The sequence below is a fragment of the Tachypleus tridentatus genome, chromosome 8 (genome assembly GCF_004210375.1).
Source record: "Tachypleus tridentatus isolate NWPU-2018 chromosome 8, ASM421037v1, whole genome shotgun sequence".
Classification (NCBI taxonomy): Eukaryota; Metazoa; Arthropoda; class Merostomata; order Xiphosura; family Limulidae; genus Tachypleus; species Tachypleus tridentatus.
Genome location: NC_134832.1, coordinates 158,506,009 through 158,528,091, shown reverse-complemented (window position 1 = coordinate 158,528,091; position 22,083 = coordinate 158,506,009). Strand labels below are relative to the sequence as shown.

At 31.5% G+C, this 22,083-nt stretch overlaps 1 protein-coding gene and 1 long non-coding RNA gene across 32 annotated transcripts in view; one reads left to right on the top strand and one right to left on the bottom strand.

The window, feature by feature from the left end:
- The window catches only part of LOC143223814 (dynein axonemal heavy chain 6-like), a 753,870-nt gene that overhangs the window by 79,844 nt on the left and 651,943 nt on the right, over positions 1 to 22,083 (top strand). The gene's annotated exons all lie outside the window — the stretch shown is intronic.
- LOC143223815 (uncharacterized) overlaps positions 1 to 22,083 on the bottom strand; it is a 47,650-nt gene that overhangs the window by 23,981 nt on the left and 1,586 nt on the right. For 5 of the 20 annotated variants that reach the window (XR_013013124.1, XR_013013131.1, XR_013013126.1 and 2 more), the window contains exons 2-5: positions 21,158 to 21,588; positions 15,638 to 15,773; positions 9,434 to 9,614; positions 8,646 to 8,723 (exon numbers count right to left, since the gene is read on the bottom strand). This is a non-coding gene — a long non-coding RNA (uncharacterized LOC143223815). Of the gene's footprint in view, positions 1 to 733; positions 4,937 to 4,963; positions 5,650 to 6,938; positions 7,506 to 8,645; positions 8,724 to 9,433; positions 9,615 to 10,265; positions 10,809 to 15,623; positions 15,774 to 21,157; positions 21,589 to 22,083 lie in introns of those variants that run through there. The other 15 variants (XR_013013128.1, XR_013013132.1, XR_013013123.1 and 12 more) reach the window with 11 other exon arrangements.

The following is a 22,083-nucleotide window of genomic DNA, read 5'->3' as shown; positions in this document are numbered from 1 at the left end:
TTTTCAGTCAATGCAGCATTTTTTTTATTTAATTCTTTTTTGAGTTATAACAAACTAACACACACATGTGAATTCTATGATTACTGATATTCCATTTCTGCCTTTACAAATGTATCATTAATGTAAGAAAAAGGTATAACTTGCATAACTATCAAAGTTTCTCCATTTAGGCCTATACAGTTCCCCTGGAAGTAAACAAACTAGCTTTTGATACATATAAATATCAATGTCCCAAAATAAACTTAAAAGAAACTATTATGGTTATTCTAATCAAATGATGTATACTTTTCACCATACTCTTCTTCCAACTAATACAATAATTAAGTTTCATGCAGAATGATACAAAAATATTAAAATGATTAACATCAACAGAGAATGCCTTTAAAAATTGCATAAACCTCACACACAATATTATAAATAAGTAAGAAAATAAACACTTTATTAACATTGTAAAAATTTCTAAGTATCAAACATTATTATACTGTGAGTAAAAATATTTAGTTCTAAATATTAAGCTATTTGTTGGACCTTAAACATTATGCAAGAACATCATAATTCATGGTTTAATTACAAGTACTCAACTGACAAAATTAAAATTATAAAACAATAGAAAAATGGCCCTGTAAATATTGTAGGCAATATATGTTATTCATTTATTTATAATTATTGTTAATATAGTATCATTCCCACTGATATTCTGAACCAAACTAATTTAAATTCTCTTAAGTCTTACTCTAACTTCATGACTGGCATGGCCAGGTGGTTGAGGCGTTTGACTCGAAATCTGAGGGTCGAGGTTTTGAATCCCTGTCGCACCAAACATGCTTGCCCTTTCAGCCGTGGGGGAGTTATAAGGTGACAATCAATCTCACTATTTGTTGGTAAAAAAGAAGCCCAAGAGTTGGCGGAGGGTGGTGATAACGAGTTGCCTTCTCTCTTGTCTCACACTGCTGAAGTAGGGGTGATGAGCTCATAGACCTCGAGTAGCTTAGTGCAAAATTCAAAACAAACAAACAAACTCTTAGTTATTACTTCATGGAGGAGATTGTTGGCAAGAATGAGACAAGTAAGATGTATTCTTTGCATGTGAAAAAGGAAAACTTTGAATAGATAGGCTTCCCTAACCAGCACAGTTGAAGAATGTATATCTAGTTACAAGTGCGATTGGCCACACAGACCAATACTACAAGCGGAGACCACCTGAAAAATCAACGACAGCAGAGCGAGAAACCGCGGTGCAGATCTCACCAGGAGACCAGAATCAGGCAAAGACTAGCCGTGGCAGACGAAAATCATAATCTACAGCATGATTAAATATTTTTGGGGTCATTACCTCTTGTAAAGACAGCATTACATCTCTACCATGTGGTAGAAAGAACGGACTTTCCAGATTAGACTCATTTTCAGCACTTATGTAATAAATGAACAAGCATTTCCTACGTTTTCTGATCTTTCTCACAGTATTGAGAGATCATATCCATTTTGTGAGACCTCCACATATGTGGGTGATGTGGTCATTTGCCCATTTTTATTAAAACTTTTTTAATAGACAGGAGATTCCAAGTTCCTGTGGGTTCGAAACTTTCCTGTTCTTTTCTACAGGAACTTGGAGTCCCTCCGAGCTGTGTTTTGAGTGTCATACTTTTCAGTGTAAAGATTAATGCCATCACTGAACAATTCCCTCTTACTGAAAGAGTAAGAAAAAGAAAAAAATATTTGTCTTAGAAATCTTATATACAACAACATGCACACTATATTTCATCAGGAACACTATTTAACATAAGTATAGAAGGTATGAAATTTCTGCTTTTTTAGAAACTTAAATAAGGTTCATGCTGAACGAACTTCAAACAAACCTTCTAAATAACAGATGTTCTACAACCAATAGCAATTCAAATTGTCTTGAAATAAGTTTCCACTTTTATACTTGTATACTTATAGTGAGTATAATTATCTTGATACTGTAAGTCCTAAAACCAAATCAAATTCTTAAAACAAGAATTGTTGAACCCTTTACAAGTGAAATATATTTATCTGTAACTTGGTAATCACATTCAAAATTTATTTTCCTTAAACTTTTGTCCAGAGTAAAACTTAGTTTGCACAAACTACAATGACAAGTAACATTATAATATTTTTAACTTATTCTGGGATAGTTCAATAGTCAAGAGACAGGGTTAAAATCTCCCTTATGTAAAAATATTTTTCATATAGCTACTTACCTCTGCACCACTAAGAGCTATTCACTTACATACAACTACCACATGCCATCAACCTTGAACAAGCTCTCATGTGCATTATAACAGCTTATGACAATCACACTGCTGTAGCCCTCTACCAATGGGAAGGTCACACGATCTCTGTATAAGCACAAGTTTTCTCTTGACAAGGCAAAGAAAATTTACTGGAAGTAAGAAAGATCAGGAAAGAATTGTCTGTTTTATATGTTTTGTTTTAATAAGAGTTCAGAATTGGCTATGTCAATTATATTCCCAGAAAACTTTCATTTAAACACTGGCCACTTAGAAGGAGGAGATGGGTTTAATATTTTCCATTCTCTTGTGTTCAATTCAGATTTTTGTTTAGTAATACCTGTGAGGTAAAGACAGCAACTTGGTGGTTTCACATGGCACCAGGAATGAGAAGTGTAAGATGTTGTTCTTCATGTAACATTGTATCAGATGACTATCACCTTCTTACATTCATTTTCTTATCAATGAGAAATTGTCAATGTGTTGAAATATGTACATTAATCAAGGTACCATAATACGTATATAAACCACATGAAAATGACTGGAAAATAAAACAAACAAAAGTCATCACACTCCATCTTCTGGGTGTACTGGAGAATAAAAATTGGTAGGAGGCAAAATCCAGAGAAAAAGGAAACTGCATAATTATATAAGTTATGGTAGACAAATGTGTTACTTTTAGTTCACATACCAGTCTGTGAGATCGCCAAAGACAAACAACGAAAAGAGGCTGTGCTATGTTGAAACTGGCAGGAGATGCAAAAATGTCTATGGTCAAACTCATTCAAAGAAGAATATGCAAGATGGATCAGTTGGTGACCCTAAACAATTAAAGCAGAAAAATATACATGTAGAGATTCAGAGATGATAAAGAAATGACAGGATAAGAACCACACAACTTTATTGGGACAACAAAAAGACGAGAATAAAAATCCAAAGTACAGTGAGAGACAGATTCTATAATTCCTTCTGTTAATAATGAAGATACAGATGATCAGTGAGACGTGGATAGAAAATAGAACAATAAGAAAGGAAAAGCATGAAAAAAGAAGATTGAAATTATGAGATAGGACATACAAAGCTTCAGGTTGTTAGAGAAAAAAGAAAACTGGGAGATGAAGTGAGAGAGGAAGGCACTGACAGGACCAAAGCCTGAGACTGGTTCCAAAGAAGAATAACCTCTAAAATCTAAACCCTGGATTCCAAAGGGTTGAGAACAATACCAAAAAATAGAACTATAAAGAAAAAAAAAAGGACAAGACAAAGCACCTAGATATAAGATGGAGGGATATGAACACCAAACTAAGGAAATACCAAAAAACAAATAAATCAGAACAAAGAGAGAATGGGAAAAGTAAAACTAAAGTAACAAACTGATTTTAAACCATCTGTACACTAGGTCCTGTATTCAAGACTCAGCTCTGTGCCAGTTGGCTTGGAGTGAGTAACGTGAAAACAAACTTTTCCAAATAAAACCCTCTATTAAACTTTAGCCATCTTGCTTCCACAAGTATCAGAAAGAGGAAGTTTTCTTAACTAGACTATGCATTGGTCACAGTTTTTTTAACTCATTGTTTTCTTTTATCTGGCATTGTTGCACTACTGTGTTGTCTCTGTAACATTCAGGTCACAACAAGCCACATTTTATGACTCTCAACAACAGCACCAATTTAAACATGGTTTGTCCTATGGTTTATCAGTAACATTACAAATATTTTTCGTTTTTTAAAGGACATTCATCTTTTTAATGCCATTTAACTTTTTAATTTACACATTACATCTTTTTTAACATAATTATCCTTTAAAAATCAAAGTCCATGTAGTTTTATTTGAAATTAGAAAACAGACGTTACATCAAATAGCTCAAAACCAGAACTGCTGCTGTTTGAACTACTCATTAGTCAACCTGGTGAGTTATAATTATTAAAATTTTGCTACAAGTCTTTTAAAACTTGTCTTATTTTACTTTCTGAAAACAGCCATTATGCCAAATAACTCTAAACCAAAGCTTCTAGAAATCAAGAGAAAGAATTTATTCCATACATTTAGCAAGAATGTTCACTGCTTTATTGAAACAATATTGTTGTATTAATACCAATACTATGAGTTGCAGCCTGTGAATGAAGAGTGGATATAGTTCACTGATAACTTAAATACAGGTCCAAAATGTGTTCTTCAAAACAGTAACATATACGTATGTTCCTATTAGTCAATCGATTCACTTGAAGGAAACATACAAAACTATCAAAATTGTTGTTAATAAGGTCTAATACAAAGAACATGGCTGGCTATTTTGTGGAAACTTGAAAGTCCTTTGAATGTTGTTGTATTAAACACCCAGTCAGACAAAGTTTTCACATTTTGTTTGTGAAATGGGATAAATGACACAAAATCAGTGCTGGATAAGAAGTAATAACCACACAAAGTCAGACGGATACCAGAATTGAAAACACTGAATGTGAAAGTCTGGTTGACACAAAGAATGTCCTATTACTTTCATTTCATATAAAACTGGGTTTGATAGATCAGTTTGTAATTATCTTAAACAAAGATGGTGACTGTTTCAAGTATCTGTATGAGGAATTCCCAGCAATTTCAGAAGCAACACTGAAAAGGATTTTGTTTAGCCTCAGATTAGAAAACTGACTTAAAATGAACATATCTAAGTCTGTTTGTTTATTTGAATTTTTCATCAAGCCACACAAAAGCTATCTGTGTTAACAATCCCAAATTTAGCTATGAAAGACAAAAGAAAATGCAGCTAATCATCAGCATCCACTGTCAACTTTTGGTTACTTTTATTAAAGAAAAGTAGGGTTGATTATAATGACTACTTTGCTGAAAAAAACAAGCATGTTTGTTTGAACAAGGATTCAACCCACAACTCACAGACTGCAAGTTCAACTTGCAATACGTGAGATCATAATACATAGTTCTGACACTAAATGATATAGATTTCACAAAAATATCAGGATGAATCTGAATGCATATCTGTTTGACATCAACTTTCCTCTTGTTTATTCTTTTTTTTTTTATCAACAAACATAATAAAAAAATGTTCAATGTGGCAAATAAAATAATAATTTGATCAAAGCAAGAGTTTTATTTATTCCTAATTCATAACAACATTTTTATATGGAGGAGAAATGGATATTATTTTCAAAATCTAACAAGCTGAATAATAGGAAGTCGTGGCACCCAATATACTACTGCTATAGAAGAAATCTAAGAAAAACAATCTGTTAATTTTCTTGTCCAAAATGATGCCAGTCTTCATGGTCAATATATTTCAACATGTATATTGGGATATTTGTTTTTTGAACTATTAATGTGAATCTAGTTATCACTGTAGTGGGCTGTATTGTTTTCACTGGCCGGCTACTTCAATTAACAGATGCTGGGTGAAAAATAAAAACATCTTTTAACAAAAGTGCTTATTATACATCACATACAGTTTGTTTAATTAGTCTCTTTGTACAATACTGTGTGAAAGTGTAAGAGCAAAAGAATATCTTTTCATTCTTTCATTTTATGGGCTAATTCTTCCATGTTATTACTGATTGTAAATTTCAATGCCATGGTAGTGATTCATTGATCACTTTTTAACAATTAAACAAGCTAGGGTGAGAACACTGAGTTTTTAGAATTTCCTATGCTTGTACCTTGGACATGTCATAATGGTTCTGTTTGAATGAATATAGTGGTAAAATTTAGGGCATGAAATAAATGTCATGGTACAACATGCAATGTCTCAACTATGTAGAAAGAAGCTAGCATATTGAACCAGTATGTGTTAGAAGAAATAAATTTAATAACAATCCACAAATAAATCTTGATAAAAACAGTAATAACACACAAATGACGTTATCATTCCACAACTCAAAATGAGGAAATAATTGTCAGTAGATCAGAGACTTTACATAAAAACTTTATGTGATGCTTGTTGGACTCTTCATCTAATTGTTGTAGACTTGAAATTTTCCCCAACTACTGTCAACCACACCACAGATAATGAGTACAATACAGATAAATTTTAAAATAAGAAGGGAAGAAACAGAACACCTAGATTCAATGATACTTGCATTAAGTACCTTTGTTTATGCAACCTTCTGGATAGAAAGAAAACTGGTTTCAAGCATGTGATAAATGACCATGTACCAAATGAAAGAAATTTGTCCAGATCTACAATATCAAGATAAGTCAATGATGATAGAATATTTGATCATGTAGCATTTAAAAACCTTCACTTTGTTCTCCGTGTATTGACAAGAAACTGGACTGCTGATAATTGAAAAGAAGTAATATGGATGGAAAAGTCAAAGTTTGAAATAGTTTACTCAAAGTGTACATTGTACATCCAGCAGAAGAAAGATGAAAGATTCTTATTTCAATGCACAGAACCTGTGATAAAGCATGGGAGAGGCAATGTGATGGTTTGAGGTGTTTTTCTGTAGAGATGACAGGAAATTTCTGTAAAATAGTTGGAATAATGGACCACTAAATAATGATCCATCATGGCAGACCCAGTTCTACTACCAAGAGGATAATGACCCCAAACACTCATCCAACGTATGCAGAAATTACTTAGCTGAGAAATAAGCCACTGGAGTTATTCAAATAATACAATAGTTCCCTAAGAGCCCCATCTCAAATGAGCAGATTTGGAATTTCATAAATCAAAAAACTTGAGAAACCAAAAGCTACTTCCAATGAAACTATATGGGAGTGTATCAGAGACATTTTGACTAAACTCCCAAAGGACACCATGATTAAACATCTTGTAACAAAGCCTGAAAGACTTTCCATAGTTATTAAAGTAAAAGGAGACACAACAAATATTCACTGTTTGTTGAACTCTCACTAAATTTTTCTTGCACTAAATGTGAAGAATAATAAAATATTGATATTTTACCTGTGATTTATCTTCAGATGTTTTTTGAAAGCTGCCTGAAATCTGATTTTTGACTTTGTCCTAACACTTTTGCACAGTACTGTAGGATGGGCCTAAATGAAACTAAACATACTGGTACTGCTTTTTGGTGTATGTTATCAAGATAATAGGTTCAAAGTAAACCAAAATATCTGAGTAAAATAACAGTAATTTATACCATATCTTTAATAAGAGTTCAGAGGCAATGTGGCGTTTATTTACGTCCACTTCTAGACACCTGTCTAGAAAGTCTTGAAAATCTGTAGGCAGGTTATCTTTATTTTCATTGTTTGGTTTCCATTTGTTAATATTAAATCAAGTACCTGAAAAAAGGAGTGTGACTTGATGACTAAATCAATAACTTAACAACACAAAATAATTCTGATAATAAAAATATACATGTATATATAATGAAAACAATTATACAGGGTGAGCCAAAAGTAGGTGGACAGCATTTGGAATAGGTTTATGTATCGGTTATATTAATGCAATTGTATATTATAACTATGTTGCAACTATATTATTTGTGTTATATAATTACAATTGTATAATTACATTTGTTTTAATTTAATCTGTTTTCTTTTTTTTAGATTGTTAATAGAACCCATAATGTCAAATACTTTAAATACAGATAAAAGAATATGGGTGTTAAAAGAGTATTGGAAATCTCTTTTAGGAAGGAAAACAATTTGAGCATTTGCGTTAATAAATAACATTTTATTTTTATTAATATAATTGTCTTATTACATATAGTTGTACGCATACGTGATCTCTAAATAAATGTTTTTTTACTGTCCACCTACTTTTGGTTCACCCTGTATATATCAGAAATTATAACTAATTCTGTTAATGAGACTAGCATTACAGAGATAGAATATACCTTACTTACAAAACACAAAAATACTATCTGCTTCATGCACTATTACTGACTCATGTCACTTGACACCCATGACATCGGAATGTACAAATCTTTGGATAATACTCCGTAATACTGTCGAAATATCTCAACAAAATATAACTTTACAGTAGCAGAACACCCTGAGTGAATTACCTAACATGTTACTATTTATTTATAGGGGTTTAACAAGATGGTAGTGATATTGTGGCAGAAAACACTATACTTTATGCATTTTAAAGATTATTATATCATACACTCCACAAGATTCAATAATTAACTGTTTGTAATTGTATATAGTCTTGTTAAATATTCAGTGTTGCTGTCATCATTCCATTGTTCATTATTACCTTTATCCACTGGAAGTCCCTCTGAGATTTATTAAATCACATTTTTATATTATTGTTGCATTAAAGTATTTAACTTTCCATCTAATTTCATGGACTTGTAACTTTTAAAACTTAAACAATTCACAAAAGAGAAAAATGCAAGATACCCAAACAAGGAGAAAATTGAACTTCAATCAACTCTTATTCCTTGGCTGTAAGTACTGGTTACCTACACTTACCATGTCAGAATTTTTCTGACGAAATACCAAGAAACCAGATGTAAACCTCTGGTCCGTACTTTTTCCTTTTTATTAATTCTGGAACCAACCAATGCCAAGTGTCAACCAGGCAATAAAGTTATCATGCGAAAGAAAAAGAAAACAGAAATAACTACTAGTAAGCCTTATAAAATTAACTCTAATTTAAATGCCAATGCTGTGATCTGATTCCCAACATTTATAAAAGATTACACTGGATTGTATTTTGTGTAAGAGACTGAAAACTTAATATTTATTGTATTACACAATAAACAATGTTTACAGCTTTGTAAATAATGCTACATTTGAGAGTACTGTATAAGCTGCAAATAATTCAACAAACTCAACCTTTCTTGAATAAAATAATTTCAACAACCATGTACATAACACACGTACATATAAAGAAGTTGAAACAAGCATAATAAAAAACTAAAGAGTGCTGGCTGGAGATAACATACTGGTAGAAGCTTAGAACAGAAATATATAAAGTTATTTCAAAGTTATTTATATATGGAATGAATTGAAAAAGTCATTATGTCAGAACCAAATGTGGCTGCAACCTCCCACAATAAAACTGTCACGTATTACTTACAACTACAATTTAAACAAAGCAAACCTGTGAGAGTGATACATCAAAATATTCTAAAATTTGTAAAATTGCTTGAAATTGACCATTTAATTAAATAAAGACAATATGTTAGCATACAATTTATAACAGGTAAGATTAAAAATACAAAAATTAACTAAAATGTAACATTAATAAGACTAACCCAAAGCTCATCACCAACAAGATAGCTAACCAAATAGTTGACGATGGTTTGGATGTTTACTTTTGTCCACCACTATAAGTTCGGTGACGATAAGCTCTTTTCCTGGTTTTCATTGATCTCTTTAATTGCAACTTAAAACCCAGTAGCAGTTACTATGGCTGTGTAGATAGTTCCTGAACCTCTGAAACAATAAAAGTATCATTAGAATTTGTAATGTGCTACAACGTGAACATATTACCACATGCTACTTATAAAATTATTGTACCTTTTGAAAAGTAATGGATTAACACATGTTTCTAGTCTTATATTTTTGTAAGGTGATAAAATTGTATGTTTATTTTACAACAGTTAGAAAATTGTGCACAATTACTTTTTAATTATATGAATTCAACTCTAAGATACTGATAAAAAATAAATGGTGCATTATATTCACACAAGTAAGCACCGTCCCTCCAAGTTATATTAATAACCTTTTGGAAGTGTGTGCAGCTGTTACATTCACAATGTCCTCATAATATGATGTAAGTTTGGAATATTTAATACAACAGTTCTGCTTAGATTATATGCAGAAATTAATCTATTTTAGTAAATGTATGGTTTTAATCCTTACAATAGTAATAACACTATGGAATTTTTTGATCTATAAACCTTGTAACCATGACTCTGATCACACTTTGAAAGTTCCTTGGAAATAATGTATTTCTACACTGTTATTTTACTCTTCATAATTTGTCATATCTCCTCTTTAAATCAAAATGTACAATTATTTAGTTATACATTTTTAATACTTTCTGAGTTATGCAACTATTTTTACTGGGACTGAAATAATTACAACTGAATACAAACCCTTATTGATGTAAGCTGTTTTTGGATGAATCAAATTACCAACACTACATTTTTTTTCTTTCCTTGGCAGGTCATAAAAGTATTAGATGTTTTTAATATTTAAAATTACTAAATTTTATAATTTGAATCATATTTTCAATACTTCAGGAATACCATTCTACAGACTGATTAATCTGCATACTTATTTTTAATCTACATCACATATTTTATAAAATTGTTGTGATATTTATAATTTTTTGTACTAAAAATTAACTTCCAATAAGTACTTATCTCCTTTCACACAGGCCTAGAATAACCAGACAGTTAAGACCCTCAACTTGTAATTTGACGATTGCTAGTTCCAATCCCCATCACACCAAACATGCTCAACCTTTCAGCTGTAAGGGCCTTCTAATGTTACAGTCAATCCTAATATTCATTGGTAGAGAAGTAGCCCAAAAGTTGGCAGTGAGTGGTGATGACTAGCTGTCTTCCCTCTTGTCTCACACTGCTAAATTAAGGATGGCTAGTGGAGATAGACCTCAGGTAGCTTTCACAAAATTATAAAACAAACAAACAATCCTTTTACATCAATAGATATTCTTATTCAATGCTGCCATCATTTTGTAAACCTTGTTTTCAAGCATGTCACAAGTTTCTGCCTCCTCTTAATTGCAAATTATTCATTAAAATTATAAAGTAAGGTATTCTCATTTTGCTTATGACTTCACCAGTTCAATTCTACCAGATATCACTGAGTTCTCTTAGAATTTGGAAGCATCAGGTTTTAATGAAGAGGTAAGATGGGAAGTGTGAAATTTGGTAAGAACCTTCCATAAATACATTTACAGTTTGGGTGAATTACAACTTCCAATACAGTGCATTATGTCATATCAACATATAGCAAGAATCTTACATTGAATAGGTGGAAGAAACAGTTTGAGAGAAGAAAAGAACCATTCTCCAAAGCCATCCAGAGGACACACCTGAAGACAAGAAAGTCAAATTTGGAGAACTGATGTGGGAGACTGAGCCAGGTATACATTTCACCCATATAAGAAAGATGTGGTACTTATGGGAAAACTGGAATGTAATGAGGGCTATCAATCTTCATTAGAAGAAAAGTGAGGGCATAAAACACAATGGAGAGTCTGAAGGAACAACAACACTTGAAACAATGCAATGGATAACCACAAAGACCTATTTTTAAATACAAACCATACTGATTCACTCAATACAAGACATGGTAGGGATGAAGAGTATTCTATTCCACCTTAACCATATATGTTTTGGTTTAGAATAATGGCTACTTTGATAACACTTTTACAGTTGACTAGATGCCCCCATTGGTTCTGTCAAGGCTATATAAAATAAACTTTAAACAGCTTTATCAGAGATCCATAGTATGAAAAATCAACTTTGGAAGTACTGATGTGATTAATTATTGTAGTTTACAAAAATAGAGGCATTCGTGTAATCCACACCCTGCATACTGACAGGCTTGATGATTTATTGAGATGGAAGATTAGTGTGAGAAAATATTACATCATAAAGAACATGGACTTTACCAAACACAAGTTCTAACTTTTTGATAATCTATAATCAGTTCACATGTTTACCACTTTGCAAAATAAAATTGACAAATGGAATGAAAATTAAAACAGACTCAAAAGGAAAAAATTATTATTAAAATATGCACTGCAGACTCAACATATACATAGATAAAAATGCTGCACTTTACAGGTCACAATTCTTTCAAAACAGAAACAAATTACATGATTTATGTTCTCCTTGTAACTGGCCAATCAACTTAGATGGCAATAATCCAGAAGAACATATTACTTTTGAGTCATTAATAATACAAATTCACACACAAGTTAATACCTGGTGAACTATCCCATGAAGCAGCAGGTACCATCTGTGATGACTCATGTTAGGTACAGCAACACCTAGAAGTCAACTAGCACGTGCCCTAGTAAGAAGTTCTGAGCTCGAATCATAAAAATAACTCAGAATTTTATGTTTCATATTTATCAAGCTGAGGTACCTGTCCTTTATTTGTACATGAACTTAAACAAAATCTGGAGGTGGAAGATATGATAAATGAGAAAAATCCTGATTTTCATACAATTCATTTATAACATTCATTTACTAGACTGTATAATGGTCATTATGACCCTGTAGAAAGAGGTAGTATCAATTGTAATGTCAGTAGGGGTGCATTCTGTTACCTGCTTTCAACAACCAGCTCATGACATCTTTCTAGTGTTTTACATGATTATTTAATAGAAAACCAATGGCTACAGAAGTGTCTTACAGATAGGTCAAAGTAAGAAATTACCACTCAAACAACAGCTTTTTATACCAGCCTTATGGTGGATGTTGAAATAGAAACTTCATCTCAGTTTATGCATTATTGTAACAAAGGCAGTCATCTTTGTTCATTTAATTCCTCCAAAGAGAGCCAAGCAGTCTTCAAGATGTATATATTAAATGTTTGTGTGCTCTGTGCATCAATGAATATAATTGATGTTAACTCAATCAAAGTGTTCAATAACAGCAATAATGGGGTGGAGGAGTTAGAAACCATCCATTAGCATGGCCACTTCCAAATTATCTTCACATTTACCCTCATTAAGAAGGATAGTCATCTATTGAAAGCACTACTGTTTTTGCTCCTTTGAAAACATTATACACAGTTTGGTTAAGACTGGTCCAGTGAACCCGGATTAGTTAGATAATGGAATAAGAGACAGACACAGATTTTTGTGTTTTGAACATATACACAATATAGCAATGAGGTTTTTGGTATCTGTACACCACCTAATTCTACCTTCAACAAATCATGACAGGATTTAGAAAGTTATTTTCCTTTTTTCTCAGACAACATGTGAAGAGAGAAAAGAGTATTGTTTTTCACCTGCTCTAGATCTCTCAGTCCTATGGTGTCCAACATGGTCACCACTTGCCACATGCCAAAACACCTATTGACCTGTGGTGAACAGGTGCTTCACTTCTACCACCTATTTTTTTGTATAATTAATTTTATTAATAAATAATTGAAAACATTACTATGTATTTTTTACCCATCTTTAAAAACACAGTTAATTTTTTTGCCTCAAAGTGAAAATGTTAACACATTTTAAACAGTTTTGGTGACTATGAAATACAGTTGGACACTGGTGCATTAGACCTAAAAACACACCCACTCCGACAGCTTTTTGAAGAACCACAATTATTCCAATGTTCTGATTTCATTTCAGTTAAAACCTCACTTTTAAATAGTGTATATAATAATTTAAATTTGTGTGTTGGACTAAGGATACTTTTACAGTGGATGTTTGCCACTTTTTGGAGATAAATTCAAAAATAAATGAACAGCATGCATTCCACTTGTTTTAAAATATGTTCAAAACAAGTGAAACATGACAAATTCTTCACACTACATGTATCACAACTGGATCTAAATACTGTATGATTCTCTTCTTGACAAAAATCCATTTTGGACAAATTCAATTGGTTTAAAATGCAGTTGACAAGCCAAACTATTTTTCTCTATTTTAAATAATTCATTTCACATTTTCTAACTTCTCTCTGACTGAAACTCTTTTTTCCTTGGCTTTATTTTTGGCTCACTTCCTACTCTGTAGCCTCTTATTATATGGTTGTTGACACTATTTATATCTGACATTGAGGTATTCTAGAAATCTCTGTAGCCTTGATATCAATTACACAACTCACAATAACCATCTGCTTTCAACTTTCTTATTGTGAAACAAAACAGTCATGAAATATTAACTCACAAAATAAATTACCACCACCTACATTAAACAGTGTATTCTATCTTATAACACTGAACTTATATTTTCTAGTCACTACACTACTTGCCATTGATTGAAAACACTTAAAGTTTGTTGTAATGCAGTTTTTGAAGAGGAGGAAAAGAGAAAGTGGACTAGTTTGAACAATTCTTGAATTTGAAAAGATAACTTAATTTTAGTGAAAATACTTGATCAAAAACTTTTAATTTTTTGTATACAAAATACTAGTAATATTTACAGAAAGCTAGTCAGATTTTGTGAAGATACACGTATCATTTTAAAAGTTACAGTGTGGAAACTGATGATTATGAACAAAGTCACACACACCGAGTCTGTAATGAAAGGGTTCATTTCTTTTGTTCCTATCCCCCTCTTACATGACATTTTAAGAAAAGAAATGTAGTTCCTCTATCCAGGAAGTATTTATTGCACTGTCTATTGAACCTTACCCTTCCAAGAAGCCAACAGTTGTTAACTACTATTCACAGCAGTGGATATACTAATTAGACTCCTTACTGAAAACCTGTATGCATCTGTTGGATGCACTTTGTTTCACTGTTACTTTGTGTTGTATCTTACCATTTGTACTTGAATGAAAAGGAAAAGAAAGAGAGTAAGATATTTGGTGTAGACCGAAGACAGTTTTGAGACAGCGGAGTTGTTTTATAGTACCTATAAAAAACAAAACAACAACATCCCATTCCATTTTAAGCTTTGATGTTATGCTTATAATGCTAACAAACATCTCATCAGGGTCCTAGCAACATAAGAACTGGTAACTACAATTTTCTCTCCACATGTAAAATCTAGGTGATATTCACCCAATCATATAAAGCATTTTGAATTGTATGTAATTCTCATAACACAATAACAGTTTTAAACAAATGTGTTCTTTCATTTTATACTTAAAATAATTACTAAAAGTACTCTATTTCTTATCTCACAATAAGGCACAGAGCCTTCTAGAACAACATTTCAGTCATCACAAGACATTTGATAGTTTTGTTTTTAATAGGAGCTCAATAACACAAACAATGGAGGTGGATGGGTGAACTTATGTACCTGCCTTTCTCCTCTTATGCTCCAAAAGTGCTCTTTTTCGCCATTATAAAACACTGTCCATAATTAGAACTTGCCTGCTGTGAGCTTGGAAATACAAATGTCAGCTTTAAAAATAATTGACACATTTACACATATTAAATGTTGATATAAAAAAAACTGCTGTTCAATTTTACATTTTAAAAGGGTTTGTAAGATTGACTGAAAGGAATAAGAGATCTACATCGATCAACCCATATGGAGTAGAGGAAATCCACAGCCTTCTGTGACCACTCTCTCATAAACGGTTTTGCATCAGATTGCTTAAAAAGTAAAACCCCATTTTATTGATCCCCTGCCTTTATAATGCCCTCCAGATGTTACTGTAGGAGCTTCACTATGTATGTTTAGCTCACTTCAAGAAATTTAATGTTTGAAAAAAAAAGGAAATGGACAAACGTGTACGTGCTGTGGAGTGACTGACACCTCTACCCCCATAGTTTCACCTGTTTATTGGTACCTTTCCTTCTGATGGACAGATTCTTCCTTCACAGGTTTCTTCACATTAATCTTGTTCAGCCTCACTGACATGACGACAAGGAGCTGCAAACTTGAAGGCGATTCACACAGTCAAAAAGGCTTAAAATCTTATAGTTCTGTAAAGAAGAAAAATACAGTTTTGTTCACACTAAATCTTGTTCTGAACACAAAATCTCAATTTTGTCCCAATTTATTTTTAACATTTTAACTAATTCCTGGGCAATCAAGATTCAAGTCATGTAAAATTTGCATAGCTTTTCTTTTCCAGTTAAATATAGAATTATAAGAAAGTTAACTGTTTGACAAGTTTTACTGCTATTCATTTAATGTTACAATAAAAACTTTGAGAAAAAACAGAATAGTATTCAGTATAAATCTTTAAAGTTCTTAAATGGATAAACTTGAAGTAGCCACTTCATGTGCAGCAAGCAATATGTAGACTAAATTACTAACTACAATACCCATACAGTAAGACAGTACAAACAATTCATGAGATAAAAAAAACAGCAAAAGCACAATGTGAAATTATTAAAACAATATAAAAGTAATAGAAAGAATAGCAAACAAACTTTATCACAGGCAACATTTCAAGAAAATATTAAGAAAGTGAGAGATACCAGTACAGCATTATAAGCAAAAGACCCTGGAAACATTTCAAATAAAAATATAGTAGCATTCTTACGGTTTTGTAAGAAAATATTAAAACTCCCACAATCTTAGTAAACAGTATGATTTTGTAAAGTTCATTATAACACACTATTTCTTACATCTAGAATATTACAATAACCTGTTTTGTTTTCGTACTCAAGTTCAAATTCACTCCTCCACAACAACCAACAGTTAAACACACACAAGAAACAACAGAGTTCTAAATATTAATATGGATAATACCCCATACCACTTTTAACAAATGACTTGAAGGTCACCATTTATCAAGCCTGCTCATTCTACATAAAAATGTATGGCAAACCTATTTAGTAAAAACATACAATTCTGGTGAAAACAATGCTAAACAGAAGTAAAACTAACTTAAACCTAAAGTTAAAAGCTTATGTATGTGTTAAAAATTTAATGTTCATTATGCCTTAAATAAAATGATTTGTTCAGGTCACTTCAAGTTTAAAATATGTCATGTAAGACAACATTACTATAACTGTACATTTATGAGTGTCAAGTACAATTTGTTTGTGTAGAGGTAAATGAAAATAAATAGATAACCATAATACAGTTGATTTTAAACTTTAAACTACATTCATGTCTGTCTTGGAATTTTATTTTTAAAGTTATACAGTCTGAACTACATAATCACGAGCAAAATACTGTACACAGTTGTGTATGTAGTCATTACAAGTTATGAAAAGGTATATACGTGGTTGTTATATATTCAGTAAATTGAGAATAACTACACATTGTGTATACAGTCAAATTAAAACAATTCACTTTGCACTCATCCATATATATTTCAAAACTGTGGAATATTATTTACTGTTGGCTGCAACTAGGTAAGCTACATACTAATCAAATCTACCTGAATGTACACTATAAACCATGCATATCATAAAAATGATAACATCTTAGCTAACACACCGTTATCAAATTTAATTTTCTACATAACAAAGAAAAGGAATAGAAAATATAGTACAACTATCTTGCTGTTCCTGATTCAAATTTAGAAAAAGGTAAATAACTAATATATGACTCTTAATATTAGTACTACATTACTTAAGACAGATGTGCCAGTACAAATTTATAATGATTCTTGGATGTTTTCCATTGTTCTTTTAACCTGAGATTATTTCTCTTAGACACAAATTTATTCTTGCTTAACGAGGGCAATATAGCTTAACTTCATCAAACTTTAATTTTAAAAAATACAACTAAACCATGCTCCAAGCATGTACAAGTTCCACAAGCACTGCTGCTAACTCTGCCTAGCAATCATATAAATCTGACCATATCCATTCCCTCTCTTTAGTTGATCACTCATCAAATCAGATTACAAGTATTCAGAGAAGTAGCTTCTACATCTTACAACAATAAAGTTTCACATACACAAGGAAGTATAAAGTACAATACAACTATTTCATGAAACTATGGATATGATTCTTTGAATGTTAACCCATTCATAGATATCCCTCTTTGTGTAACTCTGAAGGGAGAGTCTGCATGATATATTTCAACTAATGATACGCTATGACTAGTCAGTAACATCTTAGTGATCAGCCTTCATTATGCTCTAAATCCCACATGTAATGTGTAGAAATTCACACACCTACATGTGGTAAATTAATACAATAGTATTATGATGTTGAACAACCAAGTTACTGCTACAATGAAAATATGTACCCTTCTTTATTGTTGACATGATTTTGTTGGTATTTACCAAAACCAAGTTTTGTGTGTCTGCAGCATTGTTGCCCTTGCAAAAGATGCTATTAGAAAGCTTTCATGTCCAAATCACACCACTCTTTCATGCATGTTTTCCATAAACCATACAGTATACGAAGACTGTGCTTTCAAAATGCATGTTACAACAGTGTAATAGCATATATAATCTTTAAGTATTGCTTCTGGTATCTTGAATGTTATTTATCATTTTATACTAGTAATTGCATTTGTTTCATTCCACACCTTCTTAACCCTATTACTATGTGTAGGGGTCAGGGGATGTTATCACATTTGTAGATTTACATTCAAAATTTTATTGAACCATTATTTTATGAATATATGTCGTAGCATGTAATTCAAATGTAATAGTACACAATAATTAATTAATTTAAAAATAAATATTAAAACAAATTCCTAAATATCAAATTTTTTTGTCATGTACTGTACTACATGCTTCTTTATTTAAATTATATTTCTGATGTCCAAAGGCAAAGTTTATACTTTTTCACAAATAGAAATTTAAATTAACAAATTTTGACAAGCTAAAATATAAAATAAAAAAACTTCATTCTTATCTATTTTCTGAAATATTACTATTATTAGAAAATCAAAAAAGTTAATTCTGTCTGTTTCTTTGGTTTTTGGAAATGATTGTTTACACATTCTTACTTTGTTCTATGAAATGTTTATAACCAATTGAAAGCTCAGAATTTTTACCTACATGGTATTTTAGGTTTGAAAAGTGTCTTCATGGGTAGATCCATTTTTTTTTTGTTGTAGACTCACAAGGAAAGGTGAGATGAATGATGTTTAAAAATATTTTTAGACATAAATACATTTTAATTAATAAGAATTATTAATTACACTAGAAATCTGTGGTACTTAAATATAACCTATGATGTTCTTTATATCAATGTGTATATAAAACAAGAAAAATATTTTACATACCGTGTTTCTCCGAAAATAAGACAGGGCTTACATTAATTTTCACTCCAAAATATGACACTAGGGCTTATTTTCGGGGGATGTCTTATTTTGATATATTGAAAAAATGAAGCTACAAAGTAAAAATTATAAGACCTCTAAATAAATAGAAATTACGAAAAACATTCACAAACTCATTAACAGGAATTTATTCAAAAAACAATCATATCATCATCCTCTGGAATGTCTTGCAAATCATCTGTTTTTAAAATTCCTGCTGAGTTTTCACTTAACTCAATTTCTTGTAGAATTTTCGCACCTACTCTCTCATGTTGAGCATGAGCATTAAACTATTAAACTAACTGATTAATACTTAAACAAACTGATTAACTAACTATTAAACTAATTAATAAATTAATTTTTTTTATTTCTTTCTTCTTCCTGCCACTCTTAACTAGGGCTTATTTTAAGGGTAGGGCTTATATTAAAACTATCCCCAAAAATCACACTAGGTCTTATTTTATGGGTAGGTCTTATTATCGGAGAAACACGGTACTTCAGTTGTAAAATGTGACAAGGCTTAGCAAACTGTGGAAAGTAAGTACACATTCATTGAGAAGGAAACATCATTGTTTTCCTGTATTTCTTTACTTAATGTTCTGTGCTCTATGATAAGTAATTGATATTTCAAGATTTATTTGTAGACAGTAATAATAATAATAATATGTATAAATATACATAAAATGTACTGCATTACAACTGAAATGTGATTGTATTCTACAAAATACTGGTCTTCAACAAAGTTATTTCATCAATATCATGTTCATCATTCTCAGCAGTTTTCAGTTCATTTCTGTGTGCTTGTACATCATGATGATTCAATGATTTATAAAAAGAACCCAGTTTATGATTAACATTGTAATTGTGTCTGCTGAGGTTCACACAAATAGTGGTTTTTTACTGTTTTAGTTACTGATGAAGTCATGATCAGAAAATTATTTTTGGGAGCAGTTTGGTCGTACATAAGTAGTTTAATATTTCACTGCATGTAGTAAGTCTGCAGCAGCCATTCCAGTTGTATGATAAATTTTAATTGTTTTTCATAAATTGGTTTTGATTCATAGTTTTAACACTAAACATTTTTTAATATTTTTGCTTATTTTATTTAGTATGTTACATTTTCTGTTGTTACATACTTTTTTTAAATGGAGTTAAAGTATCTATGTAAATCAGATGCAAGTCTTATACGAATTATGATCTTTTATTTTAGGCAAATGTTATATACTGTATCTTTTGTGCTGTAACACTTGTAGTTGTGTTTTTATTGTCATGTCATCCTGAAGTGAGACAATTTTACATCATTACAATAATTAGTACTTCCTTACTGTGAAATGGACTGTAGTACAGTGCACTAGGTTCAGAGTTAGAATTAACAGTGTGGAATATGTATTAAAGTTATTGATTTCATCTCTATCTACACATCTTCTTGTTCAATTCTCCATGAGCCTGTTGTAGTCCTAAGAAACCTATGAGACAGTAGTTGGACGGAGACTTAGTTTTAATGTTTGAGTGATGATTATTTTGGTGATTGCATAATGATATTAGGTGGGATTTCTTATTGTTCATGTTTGAAATAATTCTGTGCAAAATATTTAGGAATTTGTATTTTGCAGCTACTTATAACTGTGTGAATTACTGTACTTGAATACCACACATTAAGGCCAATCTGAGGCTTAGTTTAATAAACTGAGTGCTCGCTCAGCTAGTGTGCTTTCTGAAGAATAAACCATGGTTACTTGAAAATTTAATTTCAATGATTAGCCAAATGTCTCGTCATCTGATTAGTGACGTGCATGAATGAATTAAGGAGATTTTCACTATCCCTATGTCTGCTATCTAGCAAAACCACAGCCAAGTGAACCGGCTTGGAGAAATCAGCATAACCAGTCAAAAGTTCACAGTTCCTCCTGCACAATTTCTCAGGCTTTGCAAAGTGTATTCACAAGTAAACTTGTCTTTTGTTGTTGTTGTTATAGTTTATGAAGAAAGGGTGATGTTGAAAAGCTTTTGTTTTCAGCCCAGATACAGTTTACTTAATAAAAATGATTAATACAATGGCATTTTATAGTATGGATAAAATAACTTATGATTTTGTATTATTTAAAAATGGTTACATAGAAAAACATACCTTACATACTCCTTTTGGAAGTTTGAAACTGAGGTGGTGGAAATACACATTCTGATACCACATGTCTACTGAATGGCATAATATCATAACATTCATTTCAATTTTTATGACTCAATGGTGAAAGCTGGATAAGAAAAACTTACTTACAACAAAATTTTTCATTAAACATTTTCTTCAAAACACTAATTTCAAATCAGGTGGTTAAGGCACTCAACTCGTAACCCGTGGGTTAAGGGATTGAATCCTCGTCACAACAAACATGCTGGCCCTTTGAACTGTGGGGGTATTAAATGTGATGGTCAATTCCACCATTCACTGGTAAAAGAGAAGCCCAAGAGTTGGTGGTGGGTGGTGATGACTAACTGCCTTCCCTTAAGTCTCACATTACTAAATTAGTGAAGTCTAGCACAGATAGCCCTCGTAAAGCTTTGCTGGAAATTCAAAACAAATGAGTTTGGTTTTAAATTGGAAATTATAATTCAAATTTTAGTATTATATATCAGTTAAATTTGTTATTTATAAGTAAATATTGAAAAAAAACAAAACAATTTCTAAATATCAGTTTTTATGCATTTTATGATGTGCTCAAATTAGAGTTTGTGATGTCCAAATACCAAGACTATAGTTTCTTATGAGTTAGGAGCTCAAATTACTGATATTGAGAAGTTATAATATGGAAAATTGAATCTCCCATCTTTTCTGCTTGCTGCATTTACTGAATTAGTCTCAGTGCCCCTACCTACCTCTTGCCATTTTTGGAAGCACTTGCTAATGCACACTTAATTTTGAATATGACTCAAACAGAGCTAAGTTATCGAGTTTTATAAATTATAGTGCAATTCTAAGGTACTGATATAGTAATTTATGACTTTTTGTTATTTTGAAATGTACACATGCTAAATCTAAAATATTATTTTGTTTCACAT